This window comes from Eleutherodactylus coqui, chromosome 1, assembly GCF_035609145.1.
Source record: "Eleutherodactylus coqui strain aEleCoq1 chromosome 1, aEleCoq1.hap1, whole genome shotgun sequence".
Lineage (NCBI taxonomy): Eukaryota > Metazoa > Chordata > Amphibia > Anura > Eleutherodactylidae > Eleutherodactylus > Eleutherodactylus coqui.
In genome coordinates this window covers 264,055,040-264,074,832 of record NC_089837.1, presented here as the reverse complement: position 1 = coordinate 264,074,832, position 19,793 = coordinate 264,055,040, and positions in this window count along the sequence as shown.

Genomic DNA, 19,793 nt, shown 5'->3' with positions numbered 1-19,793 from the left:
CCTGAGAAATTTGCGCGCTTTTCTGGCCAATTGAAAGACAGGGAAGGCATTACAACTTCCTCCAGTGTTGTTCCAGCCCTATACCACCCCCCTGCTGTGAGTGGCTGGCGAGATTAGGTGTCACCCGAGTATAAAAGTCGGCCCCTCCCGCGGCTCGCCACACATGCCTTGTGAGTTAGCTGAGGGACAGTGGTATCGTGCTGGAGCTGCTGTAGGGAGAGCATTAGGAGTTAGTGTAGGCTTCAAGAACCCCAAAGGTCCTTCTTAGGGCCACATCTACCTGTGTGCAGGCTGCTGCTAGCAGTGGTTTTTTTTTCTTTTTTCTCAAAATCGGCAGTGCAGAGCATTGCACCCGGCATTAGGGACAGAAGTGGTGCTTAGGCAGGGAGAGTGTTAGGAGTGAGTGTAGCCTTCAAGAACCTCAACGGTCCTTTCTAGGGCCAAATTTAACCGTGTGCAGTACTGTGCTGGCTGCTGTTAGCAGTGTTGCATATTTTTTTTTTTCTAAAAATCGTCTGTGCAGAGCATTGCACCCTCCATTGATACTACAGGGACAGAATTGTGTAGGCAGGGCCACAACACAGTTATTGTTCATTGAATATACGCAGTGGGGCCTTTCCTTTGCAAAAAAGGGAAAAAATTATATTTGGCCTGCCTGTGTCAGTCCTAAGGTCTCCGTGTACGTGTGTGCTGCGTGGAGAACGTACAAAAATCAGACGCAACCAGCTACGGTTTACTGCAGGCTTGCGCCATTTTCTTTCCTGACTGGCAAATACCTGCTCTGCCAGAGTTAATAACTCTGCTACACTAACGTTGTGTGACACTTTTTCTGGGCCACACCACAGTTATTAAACGTATTGTTCATTGAATATACGCAGTGGGGCCTTTCCTTTGCAAAAAAAGGGAAAAAATTATATTTGGCCTGCCTGTGTCAGTCCTAAGGTCTCCGTGTACGTGTGTGCTGCGTGGAGAACGTACAAAAATCAGACGCAACCAGCTACGGTTTACTGCAGGCTTGCGCCATTTTCTTTCCTGACTGGCAAATACCTGCTCTGCCAGAGTTAATAGCTCTGCTACACTAAAGTTGTGTGACACTTTTTCTGGGCCACACCACAGTTATTAAACGTATTGTTCATTGAATATACGCAGTGGGGCCTTTCCTTTGCAAAAAAGGGAAAAAATTATATTTGACCTGCAGGCTTGCGCCAATTTATTTCCTGCCTGTGAAATCAAATCACTGGTAATACAGCATGCTGAGGGGTAGGGGTAGGCCTAGAGGACGTGGACGCGGCCGAGGACGCGGAGGGCCAAGTGAGGGTGTGGGCACAGGCCGAGCTCCTGATCCAGGTGTGTCGCAGCCGACTGCTGCGCGATTAGGAGAGAGGCACGTTTCTGGCGTCCCCACATTCATCGCCCAATTAATGGGTCCACGCGGGAGACCTTTATTAGAAAATGAGCAGTGTGAGCAGGTCCTGCCCTGGATGGCAGAAAGTGCTTCGGGCAACCTATCGTCCAGCCACAGTTCTGCGCCGTCCACTGCTGCAAATCCGAATCCTCTGTCTGCTGCTCCTCCTTCCTCCCAGCCTCCTCACTCCACTACAATGACACATGCTCAGGAGCGGGAACACTCCCAGGAACTGTTCTCGGGCCCCTGCTCAGATTGGGCAGCAGTGGTTCCTCTCCCACCAGAGGAGTTTATCGTCACTGATGCACAACCATTGGAAAGTTCCCGGGGTCCGGGGGATGAGGCTGGGGACTTCCGGCAACTGTCTCAAGAACTTTCTGTGGGTGAGGAGGACGATGACGATGAGACACAGTTGTCTTGCAGTGAGGTAGTAGTAAGGGCAGTAAGTCCGAGGGAGGAGCGCACAGAGGATTCGGAGGAAGAGCAGCAGGACGATGAGGTGACTGACCCCACCTGGTGTGCAACGCCTACACAGGACAGGTCTTCAGAGGGGGAGGCACGGGCATCAGCAGGGCAGGTTGCAAGAGGCAGTGCGGTGGCCAGGGGTAGAGGCAGGGCCAGACCGAATAATCCACCAACTGTTTCCCAAAGCGCACCCTCGCGCCATGCCACGGTGCTCTAAGGTCTGGCAGTTTTTCACAGAGACGCCTGACGACCGACGAACAGTGGTGTGCAACCTTTGTCGCGCCAAGATCAGCCGGGGAGCCACCACCAACAGCCTCACCACCACCAGCATGCGCAGACATATGATGGCCAAGCACCCCACAAGGTGGGACGAAGGCCGTTCACCGCCTCCGGTTTGCACCGCTGCCTCTCCCCCTGTGCCCCAACCTGCCACTGAGATACAACCCCCCTCTCAGGACACAGGCACTACCGTCTCATGGCCTGCACCCACACCCTCACCTCCGCTGTCCTCGGCCCCATCCACCAATGTCTCGCACCGCACAGTCCAGCCGTCGCTAGCGCAAGTGTTGGAGCACAAGCGCAAGTACGCCGCCACGCACCCGCACGCTCAATCGTTAACCGTCCACATAGCCAAATTTAGCAGCCTTGAGATGCTGCCGTATAGGGTTGTGGAAACTGAGGCTTTCAAAGCTATGATGGCGGCGGCGGCCCCGCGCTACTCAGTTCCCAGTCGCCACTACTTTTCCCGATGTGCCATCCCAGCCCTGCATGACCACGTCTCCCGCAACATTGTACGCGCCCTCACCAATGCGGTTAGTGGCAAGGTCCACTTAACTACGGACACGTGGACAAGCACAGGCGGGCAGGGCCACTACATCTCCCTGACGGCACATTGGGTGAATTTAGTGGAGGCTGGGACAGAGTCAGAGCCTGGGACCGCTCACGTCCTACCCACCCCCAGAATTGCGGGCCCCAGCTCTGTGGTGGTATGTTCGGCGGTGTATGCTTCTTCCACTAAAGCAACCTCCTCCTCCTCCTCCTCCTCAACCTCTGTCTCGCAATCTAGATGTGTCAGCAGCAGCAGGACGTCGCCAGCAGTCGGTGTCGCGCGGCGTGGCAGCACAGCGGTGGGCAAGCGTCAGCAGGCCGTGCTGAAACTACTCAGCTTAGGAGATAGGAGGCACACGGCCCACGAACTGCTGCAGGGTCTGACAGAGCAGACCGACCGCTGGCTTGCGCCGCTGGCTTGCGCCGCTGAGCCTCCAACCGGGCATGGTCGTGTGTGACAACGGCCGTAACCTGGTGGCGGCTCTGCAGCTCGGCAGCCTCACGCACGTGCCATGCCTGGCCCACATCTTTAATTTGGTGGTTCAGCGCTTTCTGAAAAGCTACCCACGCTTGTCAGACCTGCTCGTAAAGGTGCGCCGGCTCTGCGCACATTTCCGCAAGTCCCACACGGACGCTGCCACCCTGCGCACCCTGCAACATCGCTTTAATCTGCCAGTGCACCGACTGCTGTGCGACGTGCCCACACGGTGGAACTCTACGCTCCACATGTTGGCCAGGCTCTATGAGCAGCGTAGAGCTATCGTGGAATACCAACTCCAACATGGGCGGCGCAGTGGGAGTCAGCCTCCTCAATTCTTTTCAGAAGAGTGGGCATGGTTGGCAGACATCTGCCAGGTCCTTGGAAACTTTGAGCAGTCTACCCAGGTGGTGAGCGGCGATGCTGCAATCATTAGCGTCACCATTCCTCTGCTAGGCATCTTGAGAAGTTCCCTGCAAACCATAAAGGCAGCCGCTTTGCGCTCGGAAACGGAGGCGGGGGAAGACAGTATGTCGCTGGATAGTCAGAGCACCCTCCTGTCTATATCTCAGCGCATTCAGGAGGAGGAGGAGGAGGAGCATGAGGAGGATGAGGAGGAGGGGGAAGAGACAGCTTGGCCCACTGCTGACGGTGCCCCTGCTGCTTGCCTGTCATCCTTTCAGCGTGTATGGCCTGAGGAGGATGAGGAGGAGGAGGAGGATCCTGAAAGTGATCTTCCTAGTGAAGACAGCCATGTGTTGCGTACGGGTACCCTGGCACACATGGCTGACTTCATGTTAGGATGCCTTTCTCGTGACCCTCGCGTTGCACGCATTCTGGCCACTACGGATTACTGGGTGTACACACTGCTCAACCCACGCTATAAGGAGAACCTTCCCAGTCTTATTCCCGAAGAGGAAAGGGGTTCGAGAGTGTTGCTATACCACAGGACCCTGGCAGACAAGCTGATGGTAAAATTCCCATCCGACAGCGCTAGTGGCAGAAGGCGCAGTTCCGAGGGCCAGGTAGCAGGGGAGGTGCGGAGATCGAGCAGCATGTACAGCCCAGGCAGTGCAACAGTCTTTAAGGGCCAGCTTTATGCCTCCCCACCAAGACTGTGTCACCGCTCCCCAGTCAAGGCTGAGTCGGCGGGAGCACTGTAAAAGGATGGTGAGGGAGTACATAGCGGATCACACGACCGTCCTCCGTGACGCCTCTGCCACCTACAACTACTGGGTGTCAAAGCTGGACACGTGGCCTGAACTCGCGCTGTATGCCCTGGAGGTGCTTGCTTGTCCTGCGGCTAGCGTCTTGTCGGAGAGGGTGTTTAGTGCGGCTGGGGAAATCATCACAGATAAGCGTACCCGCCTGTCAACCGACAGTGCCGACAGGCTAACACTCATCAAGATGAACAAAGCCTGGATTTCCCCAGACTTCTCTTCTCCACCAGCGGACAGCAGCGATACGTAAGCAATACATGGGCTGCACCCGCGGATGGAAGCTACGTTCTCTCTCACCATCCAAAACGGAGACATTTCTGCTTCATCAATCTGTGTCTAATATTCCTCCTCCTCCTCCTGCTCCTCCTCCTGAAACCTCACGTAATCACGCTGAACGGGCAATTTTTCTTAGGGCCACAAGGCTCACTCATCTAATTTTTCTAAACAATTTTGATATGTTGCAATGCTCTTAAAAGCGTTGAAACTTTAACTTGAACCAATTTTTCGTTAAACTGGGCTGCCTCCAGGCCTAGTTACCACTTAAGCCACATTAACCAAAGCGATTAATGGGTTTCACCTACCATCTTGGTTGGGCATGGCCAATTTTTTTGAGGTACATTAGTACTGTTGGTACACCAATTTTTTGGGGCCCTCACCTACAGTGTAATCATAGCAATTTGTATGTTCTTCGCCTGTACTCATGGTACAGAAGTGTGTGTGGGGTTGGCCTACACTTTAGCTACATAAATGTAACTTGGGCCTTGGCTATACTGCAGCTACTGAAATGGAACTAAGACTGCGCTCCCACTATACTGCTACTTCGGAATTGTTCGTGGGGCCTGTCTTGAGTGCTACTATTGCTGACATGGAACGAACACTGCTCTCCCGCTATACTGCTGCTTCGGAATTGTTACTGGGGCCTGTCTTGAGTGCTACTATTGCTGACATGGAACGAAGACTGCGCTCCCGCTATACTGCTGCTTCGGAATTGTTACTGGGGCCTGTCTTGAGTGCTACTATTGCTGACATGGAACGAAGACTGCGCTCCCGCTATACTGCTGCTTCGGAATTGTTACTGGGGCCTGTCTTGAGTGCTACTATTGCTGACATGGAACGAAGACTGCGCTCCCGCTATACTGCTGCTTCGGAATTGTTACTGGGGCCTGTCTTGAGTGCTACTATTGCTGACATGGAACGAAGACTGCGCTCCCGCTATACTGCTGCTTCGGAATTGTTACTGGGGCCTGTCTTGAGTGCTACTATTGCTGACATGGAACGAAGACTGCGCTCCCGCTATACTGCTGCTTCGGAATTGTTACTGGGGCCTGTCTTGAGTGCTACTATTGCTGACATGGAACGAAGACTGCGCTCCTCCTATAATGCTGCTAGTGATATGTTAGTGGGGCCTGTCCTAATGCTACGGCTGAAATGTTACGAATTCTGGGCTCTGCCTATACCGCTGCTAATGGTATGTCTCTGGGGTGTGGAAACAGAGGCTTCCCAAAGACATGATGGCGGCGAGGCCATTTCCCACCAAAGCGGTTACTGTTAAGGTGCATATAACCACGGACACGTGGAGAGGACACGTAGTGCCTCAAAAACATCCCCCTCCTCCTCCAACAGGGAAAACATTCTTGGCAAATGCCTTTGCATTGGTTCGTCTGGTGGCAGTCCAAGAATTTCACCTTTACCGACACTACAAGAGAGCCCCCCCACCATCCCCCCGCCACGGCCCACTTAATCCTGGCCACATTCCGAAAACCAACAAAATAAAACCGCGCTACTAGGTCCGCAGTCACCACCACATTACCACCAACGCGGTTATTGTTAAGGTGCATATAACCACGGACACATGGAGAGGACACGTAGTGCCTCAAAAACATCCCCCTCCTCCTCCAACAGGGAAAACATTCTTGGCAAATGCCTTTGCATTGGTTCGTCTGGTGGCAGTCCAAGAATTTCACCTTTACCGACACTACAAGAGAGCCCCCCCACCATCCCCCCGCCACGGCCCACTTAATCCTGGCCACATTCCGAAAACCAACAAAATAAAACCGCGCTACTAGGTCCGCAGTCACCACCACATTACCACCAACGCGGTTACTGTTAAGGTACATATTACCAGTCTGACTGGGGCATGCAGACACCTTTACAGAATGAATAGTGTGTGGCACATAGGTTCCCCATTGCTATGCCCACGTGTGCAGCTCCTGATGGCGGTGGCACAGGATTCTATTTCTCATTGCTTCTGTACAGCATTGTGGGCTATCGCCCCACCACTTTTAAAGACGGTCGCTGCCTAGCCGTGCCAACCCCTCTGCAGTGTGTGCCTGCGGTTCCTCCTCATGGCAGACACACTTATAAATAGACATGAGGGTGGTGTGGCATGAGGGCAGCTGAAGGCTGCGCAGGGACAGTTTCTTGTGCGCTGTGGACACTGCGTCGTGCGGGGGGGGGGGGGGGGTTGGGCAGCATGTAACCCAGGAGAAGTGGCAGCGGAGTGTCATCCAGGCAGTGATTGTGCTTTGTTGTAGGTAGTGTGGTGCTTAGCTAAGGTATGCGATGCTAATGAGGGCTTTTCAGAAGTAAAAGTTGTTGGGAGGGGGGGGGGGGCCCACTCTTGCCGGTATTGTGGCTTAATAGTGGGACCTGTGAACTTGAGATGCAGCCCAACACGTAGCCCCTCGCCTGCCCTATCCGTTGCTGTGTCGTTCCCATCACTTTCTTGAATTGCCCAGATTTTCACACATGAAAACCTTAGCGAGCATTGGCGAAATACAAAAATGCTCGGGTCGCCCATTGACTTCAATGGGGTTCGTTATTCGAAACGAACCCTTGAGCATCGCGATAATTTCGTCCCGAATAACGAGCACCCGAGCATTTTGGTGCTCGCTCATCTCTACTCTCATCCATTCGTTCAGTTTCTGCATGCTTTTGCGGGGACGATTATAGTTCAAAACTCCGCAGGAGCGTGGGGTTTTGAATAACCAGAACGATAATCGTCCTATGTAAAAAGGCCTAAAGAAATGATTACTACTTAATCTGTTATATTCTTTATTAATAATTTTGTCAGATTCAAACTAATAGCACAGCTAGCATAGGTATTACTTTTCTTAGTCCTTCCAGTCAAAATACTCTTCAAGGAATCTAATAATCATACTACTAATATGTTCTTCTACCCTTTTAAAACATGGTGTAAATCCATTAAAGGGGTTCTCCACTTTGGAAAATCCCTACTTGTTAGAAAGGTTCCCTGACAATAAGCTACAAAGTTCAAGAATAAGACTAGGACAATCTGGCAACATTTGGTCATGACAGTGGTTGCGTGTCATAGATTCTAGGCAGGGGCGTAACTATAGGTTATGCGGTTGCACCTGGGGCCCAGGAGCCTTAGGGGGCCCATAAGGCCTATCTTCTTCATATAGGGAGCCTAGTAGCATGAATAAAGTATTATAGTGGGGTGGGGGCCCTGTTACAGATTTTATATTGGGGCTCCGAATCTTCAAGTCACACCTCTGGTTCCAGCATATGATGGAGCCAGACGGAGTTACAAAAATAGAAACTTTTATTTTAGCTAACAAACTGTAAAGGAATATGATTATGCAATCTAGAACACAGTTTGAGCACAAACATACTGTTATGTACTTATTCCTAACTAAGATTAACCACAGTTATGATATGCGTAATAAAAAAGACCAATATGGTGAACTTCGTATACAATAAATTCTACATTAAGTTCACACAGCTATGGTAAAGCAATCCATGTTTCAATATAAAATGTTAAAACAGACTGTTGAAACTTGTTGTACAGAATTGTGAAGAATGACACGCCATCCATATTCTGCGAAATATGTGGTAACACCAAATAAGATTATTCCAAAGTTTCCAGGCTCAGTGTAATAAATATTCCCAGCCACACTCCATACAAGTTGTTCATGCCCCACTTCTCTCACTGCTCTCTTAGCAGGCCTCCTAATCACTAAAAGTCACTATGAGTGCGTTATTAAAGCCTAACTTAGGATCCTGTTGCTTGAAGAAATCCTCAATGTCCTCCTGTGGATCTCAGTCCGGTAGATTTATAGCACAGCTTCAACTCTCATTTACAGCATGTCGCTCCTCCACAGTATTGGCACTTTCCACTAGAGTCCTCTGCAAGCTATTGCATCCAGCTATTCTCTTCACCACAAAGCACCTCTGTGCCCAGTACACAGCTCCTATCTTGCAGGCACCAGTAGACCCTCTGCCTGCTGTGCAGTACCCAGTTCTCTTACAGTCCCCTGCTCTCTTCTCCTTTCTAGAACCTTTCAAACAAATGACCCTCTCTCAGCATATAGGAGGCAATGTCTGGGTGCAGTTTTTCAAACTGGTCACTAGACATCATTGCAACCAGATTTCTCATCTCTAAGGCAATCTTAGACATGCGTCGTTCAACGTAGCATAACTCCGTAAAGGCTTTACATATCCAAGTGATTCTGACATTGTTTTTTCGCCACATGTTGTACTTCCTTTTGGTTGTAAAAAGAGACCGATACATTTTGTGTATACTTATTAAAAGTACCAATATTGGAAAAATTTTGAAAAAAATTGTCATTTTTTCACATTTTCAACTGTAATATCTCAAATATGTCCAATCATACTGTACACATTTTTGATAAGATATATATTTCCATCTGTTTACTTTATTCTGAATGCACACTTGAAAAACTTTTGTGTTTTTTTTTAACCATTTATAGGACGTACAAATTTAACATTACTTTTCAGCATTTTGAGGAACACTTTGTTTTCCTGCACCAAGCCAAGTTTGCAAAAGCTCATGAGTGTCAGAATAATAGATACCCCCCCAAATGACCCCATTTTAAAAACTACACCCCTTAATGTAATCACTGAGGGGTGTCATGAGTATTTTGACCCCACCAGTTTTTTTCAGGAATTAATTCAATTTAGAGGAGAAAAAATAAAATTTCATATTTTTGCAAATATGTCATTTTAAAGACATATTTTTTTCCTATAGTGCCCATGAAAATGAGGATTTACACCCCAAAATGGATACCCCTGTTTCTCCCGTGTTCAGAAACATACCCATTGTGGCCCTAATCTTATGTCTGGATGCACAACGGGACCCAAAATGAAAGGAATAGTCGGTGTCTTTCAGAACATAAATTTTGCTTTAAGGCGTTTTAGGTCCCATAGCACATTTGTAGAGCTCTTGAGCGGCCAAAACCAAAGAGAACCCCCACAAGTGACCCTATTTTGAAAACTAGACCCCTTAACGAATTTATCTAGTGGTGTACTACCTATTTTGACCCCACAGTTTTTGAATGAATTCAAGCAAAGCAAAAGGAAAAAAAATTGATTTTCTTTTTTTTGGCAATTCAGTCGTATTAAAAACTGCTTTTTTTGTACAGCACACACATGAATAAAGACTTGCACCCCAAAATGGATACCCCTGTTTCTCCCGTGTTCAGAGACATACCCATTGTGGCCCGAATCTTATGTGTGGATTCACAACGGGGCCCAAAAGGAAAGGAGTAGTTGGTGGCTTTCAGAACAGAAATTTAGCATGAAGGTGATTTAGGCCCCATTACCCACTTGTAGAGCCCTTGAGCGGCCAAAAAGACAGACAACCCCCACAAATGACCCCATTTTGAAAACTAGACCCCTTAAAGAATTCATCTAGGGGTGCACTGTGTATTTTTACCCTACAATTCTTGAATAAATCTAAGCAAAGCAGTAGGAAAAAAAATTACAATTTTCATTTTTTTGGCAGTTGTATCAATTTAAAAACTTTTTTTTTTGTACAGCACACGTAGGAATGAAGACTTTCACCGCAAAATGGATACCCCTGTTTGTCCCGTGTTCAGAACCATACCCCTTGTGGCCCTAATCTACTTAAAGGACACATGGCTAGGCCTATAATGGAAGGAGCACCCGTTGGATTTCAGGGTACAACTGAATAAATCCCAGGCCCCATTGTTCATTTGTACGGAATAAAAATGGACTCCGTAAAAATATCCCCCCCCACTCTGTGCCCTTTTCGGCGTTCCCCAAATCTTAGATAAAAGTAATAATGTGAACTGTGTGGTATTTCCGAAGACAGGGGTAATTACGGAGGCTGGTTGGGATGGGTACATGGGGCAATAAAACCGTGTATCCCCCCTCCTCTCATGGTTTTTGGGGGTATTTCATGACCTCAGTAGCAGATATGGGGTGTAAAAAGTGGCGCACTGTGAGTCTCCGTAAGCTTGATGAGGTGCGGCGGTCTCGCACAGAAGACGCTCAACAAGGTGCTCCTGGAACTGCAGGAAGGTGAACGTTCCTGGGGCTTCTTGTAAATTGCGTATTACAGGTAGCGATCTGAATAACGCCAGGCTCACGCAACCGTAGGTGGAATCCGCCAGCTCCATTGGATAGCACCGATCGCAAAGCCGGGGGTGACTGCCCGCATCCTGGGATGACAGCTCCATGCTGTCGGCTACCTGCGGGCACTGACAGCATGGAGCTGTCACGTCCTCAGGCAAGTGGGCATTAATCCTAAGAGGACGCATAAAACTATGTCCTCTAGGATTAAAGCCCACTTTCTGAGGATGTAGTTTCCTGATGGGGCCGTCATTAAGGGGTTAACCTTTCATGGTCAGTCCCTTATATGTGACCAAAGAACTCTGTGTAATCCTGTACCATGACAATTTTTTATTAAGGTCTATGGGGTTGCTGTGTCAGTTGCAGGTTGCCACAACTGTGACTTGCAAGTCACAAAAAAATTCAACTTTGGTAGATTCTTTGCAACCTGTAGGTCACAGTTATGGCAACCTGCAATTCGGATCATGAACCCATTGACTTCAATAAAAGTTCGAGCTCACAGGGCTACAGTGATCTTTAGTCTTGCAACCCCTGTTAGGGCCAAAAGTTGACATTTAGCTCTAGCCTTAATGAGAGCATTATGACCAATTTTTAAACTCTGGAAACTCAAAATCTGTCACACTTCATAGAGATAGGATAACAATCATTTTTAATTTCATGCAAAATAGAAAAAGAGTTGCATCCAGTCTTTTTTTTACTGACTGTCATGTTTCACTGTACAAGATAGCCATGGGCCAGGGAATATGAAGATAAGGCCTTGCGCTCACTATCCTCAGCCAAAGGCCCCCCTCACTTGAGCGTATGGAGATTTGCGTGCACCTGAGCTCTGCGTATTTGCAAAATGACTGGTGTTTTTTGGGGCACACATAGGATTATTTTACTGTTCTATTTGCACCCGCAAGGCATGCTCATTTTTGCACTGAAAACAAAGGCGCGCCCATTGAAATAGTTAATTAGTCTAATGACTTCCAGATGTGTTCTTTTACTGCGCAATCACGCATCTCCTAGCATATTTTGCACGCATTTGCCCATCCCCATTGACTAATATGGTGACTTTGTGTTTTTTATGCGTGACCAAATACATGCATGTGACTGAACCCATTAAAATCAATGGGTTCTAAACTCTGCGTAGTGTACACACAAAATGTGCGCCCATAAATACACCCAGGGGGGCCAAAGGCTATATTGTGCTATGAAGCGTGATGGTCAGTAAAAAACACTAAAAAAGACACTGGTGAGTGCAGCTTTTTCTTTTTGTTTTCCAAATCAATTTGGAAAGTTTTGTTCTGTTTGGAATGTGTTCAGTTTTCCAGTAGAACCACCACAGGGGAAATAATAATGTAAAAATCTTTCTATAGTGCCAACATATTCTGCAGTACTTTACAAATCAGAGGGTATGGGTAAATAGACAAGATCAGACATTTCATACAGTATTAAACTAAAACAATTTGAACAATAAAAGTGAGAGTCCTGCTTGCACGAGTTTACAATCCATAATGGGAGTGGGAGGTTCCTCCATAATGGGAGGAAAGCATGAGTAGAGTGGTGAAGGGAGATGTAGAAGAAGATATAGGGTGGTGTAGCACCTGGGGAAGTTTAAGTCTACCATGAGCCCTGGGCTGTGTTTTCTGTTTTGTGGCCCCTTCCATCAGTCTGGGGATTTAAAATGACATGACACTTACTGCATAGATACTATACCATAACCAAGCTTACTGTATAGATACAGTTCAGACTCCAGCTTACTAAATAGATATGGGGCTAGAACTCAGCTTACCACATAGACACAGTACCAGAACCTAGCTTACTAATATGTAGTTATGGTAACAGAACTAAGCTTACTATTTAGATATAGTACAAGGACAAGTTTGTTTGTCTGCGTCAGGAAAAATATATCCACTAACAGTATAAAAAACATCATTGACTCCCTACACAGTAATAGTATCCTCTTTGGTCTCACACAGTAAAAATTATCCTTTTGTGGCCCCACAAAGTAATAATGCCCCCATAGTGCCCCCCACAAGATAATGCCTCCGTTAGTTTATAATGCTTTTTTTGTGCTGCTTTTCCCTATAGTTAATAGTTTAATCTTTGTACCCTTATTAGTTAATACTACTGCCTCTGTGCCACACAAGACACTCTTTGTTTGCACTGTTACTTGCGCTGCTCACTGCCACAGCCCACAGCACATTCCTGAGCGTTATGAATCCTCCTTCTGCCCAGCTCCATCTCCTCCCCTTTCTTTTCCAAGACACCAGATTGTTGAAGAAAGAGCTAGGGAGTAGCTATGAGTGCTTAGTGGAATAATCAGTTTGTGTCAGTATCGAAAATTTACTGAAAATCAGCTTGAATCGGGCCAGCCGATTCCGACTCTTGTTAATGTCAATGGAAGTAAAAACTAGGTTCACTAATTTGCCCACCAGAGAGTACCCAATACAGCCAAACCCCCCCAAATTACATGAGAATGCAGCCAGACATCTGGAGAACACTGTGCTCCACCCCAAAGTTAATTACTCAAAATAGTGTACACTGGTGTAGGGGTCAATAATAGCACAGGGGTGTCAGTCTAACCAAAAAAAGGCCCACGTATGTTCTACTAGATTATCTCTCGAGCCACCCACATACATGGCTTGATAGGCAATCTGCAATCTGCAATAGCAATAGCAACCCTGGGGGCTTTCAAAAGTCCCCTTGCCTACCATTGCAACCGGACGACACCCACAAACATCAATTGGGGCATTTAAATGCCGCTGTTAGAGTTGACTGTGGTGTTTAAAGGGTTAACAGCTCCGATCAGCAGCGGTACCCCTCCATACAAACCTCCAATCTCCGTGACTTAAATCTATGTCCTGGAGTCTTAAGGGGTTAAAACACATAAGCAGCAATACCTCTCACCATGGTGCTGTCTCAGCCAACCAATTAAAGGAATTTTCTAAGTTCTGCTTGGGGGTACCACTTTTGGCTTTATGCCCCACTTGCAGAACATTGATCCAGTGTGCTATGTAATGCCCCTAGCCATGCTTGCAGGACCATGTGGCTGTGGTCAGGTGCACTCTGCCCCTGACAGCATTCTTCAATACCAGGGACACGTTATCACTCTCACGGCAGTGCAAGGCAGAAATAAATGGCAGCTGAGCATCTGGTACTTGGGTGAGCAGGAAACATCATCTTGCAGAAGGTATCTGTGTCCACTAGCCACAAGGGCAACATGTCCATTACAAGCAGCTGTGCAATGTTTGTGTTCAGGCTCTTTGCTTGTGGATGTTCGGGGTGTTTTTTTAAATTCCATAGCTGGGGGATGGAGGGCTGGCTGTTGACCTGGGACATGCTGCAATTTGGGGTAAATATTAATGTTGGTGAAGGTGGTACTGATGGTGGCAGCTCAACTTCTGCTCTCCGTTTCCCACTCTTGGATCTAAAGCCTGCAGCCCGATCATCAATTACAAAAGAGAGGCCTGACCTAGCGTACTGCTGCCCCTACACAAATCTGCCTGTCTGTGCTTAGAGGCTACTGTATGCACAAGGAGGGAGATTGAGGAAGAGGCAGTGGAAGATGGAGCAGGCTGAGGCTGTCTCTTTGCTCGCTGGCTCAGGTGGGCTCTCCAAGGCAGCGGGTAGTGGGAATTCATGTGACTGTTCATATATGTTGTGTTGTTCTTGCCGCATTTTCAATGCTTACTGCAGATCTTACAGATGACCACTTTTCTGTCATCACGTGTGGTTTCAATTAATGCCCAGGCTGAACACGTCCTGTGAGCAGACTTAGATTTTTCAATATTTCTAGGGGAGTGCAGCTACATGGCCAAAGAGCTGTTGATGGCTCTGCAGGCTGAGGACGACATGTGGCTGACCGTGCAGAATCTGAAGCCAGACAAGGTCACTTGTGACAATGGGGCCAACCAGCTGTCTGCCTGGGATCTGATTCTGTCCTTATGAGATTTTTGGCTCAAATAAATTTTATTGAATAGAGGTGTGTCAGTGTTTTATTTCAACTTTGGTCATTACACAAATTAAATAACAACTTTAAAGACAGCTGTAAGAATAGAGGGTAGAAAGGATACAGAGGAGAGAATTTTAGAGAAGAGGCAAGACTGCCCTGTGAGGGTTTGTCCGTTGGTGTGTGAGGTGTGGGATTGCACTGGCGCGCGCCCTCGTCGTCCCTCCTCTTTGTTTCTGTCTGTGCTTCAAGACTGAGTAACTTGTCTCTGTCCGATTTTAAGTTGTAATGGGATCTTCTCCTTTCTGGCCAATAACAGTATTACTTAATCTAAGATGCACACAGGGACGTGGGGAGGGGAGATGCGGAATAAATAGGGGAGTGGGAGAATGTGGATGGGGGGGAGGGGAGAGGTGGTTGAAGGTGAGTGAATCCGTGGAAAGTGTCCTCCAGTTGCCAATCGGAGTGGCAATTTAATCAATTGAACCTTGGTCTACCCATCGTTTGAGATTGTCAGATCCCCTAAACGCTACCCATGGCTGCCAAGTCTTGTAGTATGCTTCCCACAGTTTGGGATTGTCGGCTCCCAGCTCGTCAAATCTTATGAGAGTGTGAAGTTCCTCCACCCACATACCTCTAGTTGGGGCGGTTATGGAGCGCCAGAGCCTTGGGATGAGTCTTCACACAGCTATTATGAAATGCTTTAATAGGCTCGATTTAGCTACTCTCATAGCGCCCGGGAACAGTGAGAGCAGGGCGAGTTTGGGTGTCATCGTCACCTCTGTGCGTCTGACATGGTTGTACAGGGTTGTCACCTCTTTCCAGAGGTCGGCTACTGGTTGACAATCCCACCAGATGTGGATCATAGTGCCTCTGCTCCCACTGCATCTCCAGCACACAGGAGAGGACTGGTGGAAAATTCTCTGTAGTTGGTCAGGGGTCCTGTACCATCTTGAGACTATCTTATAGTTAAGATCTTGGATCCTACCTGCTGTGGAAACCTTGCGGGTTAGGGCCCAAATTCGACGCCAGTCCTCCTCGGTAAGGTTTTCCCCCAGTTCGCGTTCCCAAGACTCTTTGTATTTCAGAGTCTCGTCCTCCGTCTCCCAACCCAGCAGCATCTTATATATCTTAGAGATCATGTTCCTCTGGCTTAGGCTCGATAAGCAGAGTTGCTCGAACTCCGTGAGAGGCACCGTCAGGTTCGCTTTCAGCATCAGCGAGCTCACAAAACCCCTCAACTGCAGGTATTGGAGCCAGGAGCCTGGCTGTGGTGGGGTCTGGCCCAAGATCTCAGTCATGGGTTTCAGGCCTGTCTGAGTCACTACTACTACTGCAGTCCCTTCTGGCTTATGGTAATTTCGAATAGGGGATTTACTGTGAGCAGTGTTAATGGACCTGGGACTGTGGCCAGTCCAAATCGGGGCGCGAAGTTCGCCCATGTGTTGATTAGTTGGAGGCTGAAGGGGGAAATGTTGAGAATGGACTTAACCCATTTGGAAGGGATCCAGAGGGCTCCGTATAAGCCATCGATTTCACTTGAATGATCTATTTCCACCCAGAGCCTTGAGCCCCTACTTTTGATGATGTCGAGGTCGCAATTTGCAATATTGGCCTTATGGTAGAGGGAGAAATCCGGTAAACCCAGGCCCCCCCTTTCTTTTTTTCCTCGTTAGCAGGGAGTAGCGTAGGCGCAGTTTGTGTCCCCTCCAGATAATGATAATGAAATTTGTGATCAGGAATCTAGTTTTTTTAAAGAATGCTCTTGGAAGCCCAATCGGGATAGTTTGGCAGAGGTATAGGAATCTGGGCAGCACATCCATTTTTATTGCGTTGATTCGACCATTCCAGGAGATGTACAGGGGATTCCATTTGCCCAGATCTCTTTCGAGGTTCTCGACAAAGGGGGGGAAGTTTAATTTGAAGGATAGGATGTTTACCCCCAAATATTTTAGGTGTGAACCGACCCAGCGGAAGGGGAGCACTGACCCCAAAGGGGAGACCTCGGCCTGCGGGAGCGAGACATTTAGGGCCTCTGATTTCTGTTCATTAATTTTATAGTTGTTGACCCTCCCGAATTTTTCAAATTCCTTTAAAAGCACGGGCATGCCAACTTGGGGGTTGGAAAGGTATAGTAACAGGTGATTGGCAAATAATGCCCTTTTGTGTTCTGACGAGCTGATCGTGAGACCTTTTATTGAATCGTTGCTTCGGATGGAATTAGCTAGGGCCTCCATGGTTAAGATGTATAGGAAGGGGGAGAGGGGGCAGCCCTGTCTCGTCCCGTTGCTTACTCTGAGCGGATCAGACAGAGTCCCGTTCACTCTAATTCTAGCTGTGGGGTCTCGATATAGCGCCACGATCCACTGGAGCATCTGTGGGCCCAGTCCAATTTTTTCTAGTGTGGCAGAGAGGAAGGTCCAACTCACCCTATCGAAAGCCTTCTCGGCGTCAATTGCCAGGAGGCATAGGGTTTTTTTTTGTTGATTTGGCCCTAGCTATTAGAGACATTGTTTTCATGGTGTTGTCCCTTGCCTCTCTGCCTGGGACAAAACCGACCTGCTCCAGGTGGATCAGTCAGGGAATTAAATTCTGAAATCTATTTGCTATCAGTTTGGCGAACATCTTAATATCAACATTTATTAGTGAGATCGGTCTATAGCTCCCGCAGGCCGAGGGATCCTTACCCTGTTTGAGAACGATTGAGATATGGGCTTGTAGTGCCTGTTTGGGGTACGGGTATCCTCTGTTTACTGTATGAAATGCGTCTAAGGCTATTGGGGAGAGTTCCTCTGCAAATAATTTGTAAAATCTGGCTGTGCACCCGTCTGGCCCTGGGCTCTTATTTACTTTCAGATTTTGAATTATGTCTAGTAATTCTTGGGGTGAAAAGTCTTGCTCTAGGCCCTCCGCCTCCACTGACGTCAAGCTCTTAGGAACATAGTCGGATAAGTAGGCATCTATCTCGTTTTGGAGGAGTGGTGTAGGAGACTGGGGATCTGCTGAGATGTTGTGAAGTTTATCATAGTAGGATTTGAATTCCTCTAAGATGTCTTTGGTGTTGTGTACCAGGTGGCCTCTGGCGGATTGGATTTTGGGGATATATGTAAGTGGGGACCTGGGGTGGGGGGTTCTGGCAAGGTGGCTCCCACACTTGTCTCCTTGCTCAAAGGACCCTTTTCTAAGCTTATCCCTGAGGGCCAGCAAGCGCTGAACTAAGATCCCAAGGATCTGCTGACGGGTTGAGGATATCTCCGATCTCAAGACTTTGCTTTGTTGGCTTTTATTAGCAGTCTCTTTGGCCCTCAGAGTGGCTAGCAGACCTGATAGGGTGGCCGATCTCTCTTTTTTGATTCTAGCACCTTGAGAGATTAGCACGCCAGTTAGTATGGATTTAAGTGTCTCCCATTTTATTGGCGCGGGGGTTTGGTCTTCCTGATGTGTCTCTTTGAAGACTTCTATCTCCTTTCTAATTGCTGAAACGCAGATAGGGTCTCTTAGGAGGTTATCAATAAGTATCCAGGACTTGTATCTTGGTGTAGATCCCCAACCCGCCAGGCCTCCAAAAACAGGGGAGTGGTCAGATCACAGCAAGTCCCCATGTGAGCATAAAGGGGAACTGTCTAGAAGACTATGTCTGCCCTTATGAGATTTAGTTGGCTTTATGTTCCTTCAAGAAGTTACCTTTTCAGTAAGCATAATTTCTGTTTTATGATATTACATGGACTGTACCAGACAAGCTCTTTACTGGGAAGATAGAAACTCCTGTCACAATTAACTAAGATAATATTAAAATTAAGTTTTTGTATTTTGCACCTTAAGGTCGCCTGCACGTGAATAAATTTGCATTGGGGAATCAGCGGTCGGCATCCGCACCGTGGATCCACAAGAAATACCGTTCATAGCATGCTATGGAAAATTGTTTCTTCCTGCACATTTGAGGAAACCAATTGGATGCTCTATTTTTGTGCAGTGCCCATATGGATGGCTTCCGCATTGGATTGGCATTGCTGATTGGTCGTGGGTACCTGCGTCATCGCCTAGTGATGGGATGGGAAAAAGAAACTTAAAAAAAAAAATCTGCACTGCGCATTTGTGACGGTGACTTACCGCAGCCATCCACAGTATGGAAAAAGGCCGGTACAGGCGTTTTGAGATGAGTCGCATACACTTCCATTACCTTGGTATACCTGCCTGTTAGGCCTCTTTCACACAGGCGACAAAATATGATAGTGTGTCTCTCTTCTAAGGATCCTTTAACCTATCAAATAAAAGAATTCTGAGAGCTTAAGCTCCATGTATACAGAACATCCACTTTTAACTGCATTGTACACTTTGTTTTCACCAATGCACACCTAGGATATATCATTGATAAAGTCAAATTGGTTTATTTATGAATCAATCCACATGAAAAAGACAATGTTAAATGTGTTTGGGGCCCATTATGATGTCATAGCCTGGGTTCACTGGAGCAGGTTTTAGTATTCTAGTGGGCCATTTCTGTGTCCACTATTTTTTACCAGTGTTTTAATACACTGTATAAAAGAGATTGTATAAAAGAGACAAAAGTATTATAGAGGTAATATTAGAGATGAGCCAGCATACTCATCCGAGCTTGATGCTCGTTTGAGTATTAGGGTGCTCGAGATGCTCGTTACTCGAGACGAGCACCACGCGGTACTCGTCTCGATTAAACGAGCACTGACCATTGAATTCAATGGAGCCGGCAATACAGCCGACTCCATTGAAAGCAATGGGCTGCCGGCGAGCGCGGGATGAATTTTTGGGAAGGGCTTAAAAATATAAGCCCTTCCCTGAAATTCATCCAGAAATGTGTAAAAAGTAAAAAAAAGATACTCACCTTGTCCCGGCAGACGGAGTTCAGCCGCGGTCGGCCGGCAGTTCTCCTGAACTGCTGCTGCTCTCTAGTTAATATCTTTATTGGCCAACCCAAAAAATATATATGCAAGTTTTCAAGGCTAGTTAATGCCCCTTCATCAGGCTAAGGTCACAATAAAACTGATAATACACCATATCATGTACACCACATTGAAGGATGTACAGGAGAAAGTGTCAAGTTATTTTATAGTCCGGTTATGTATGTGG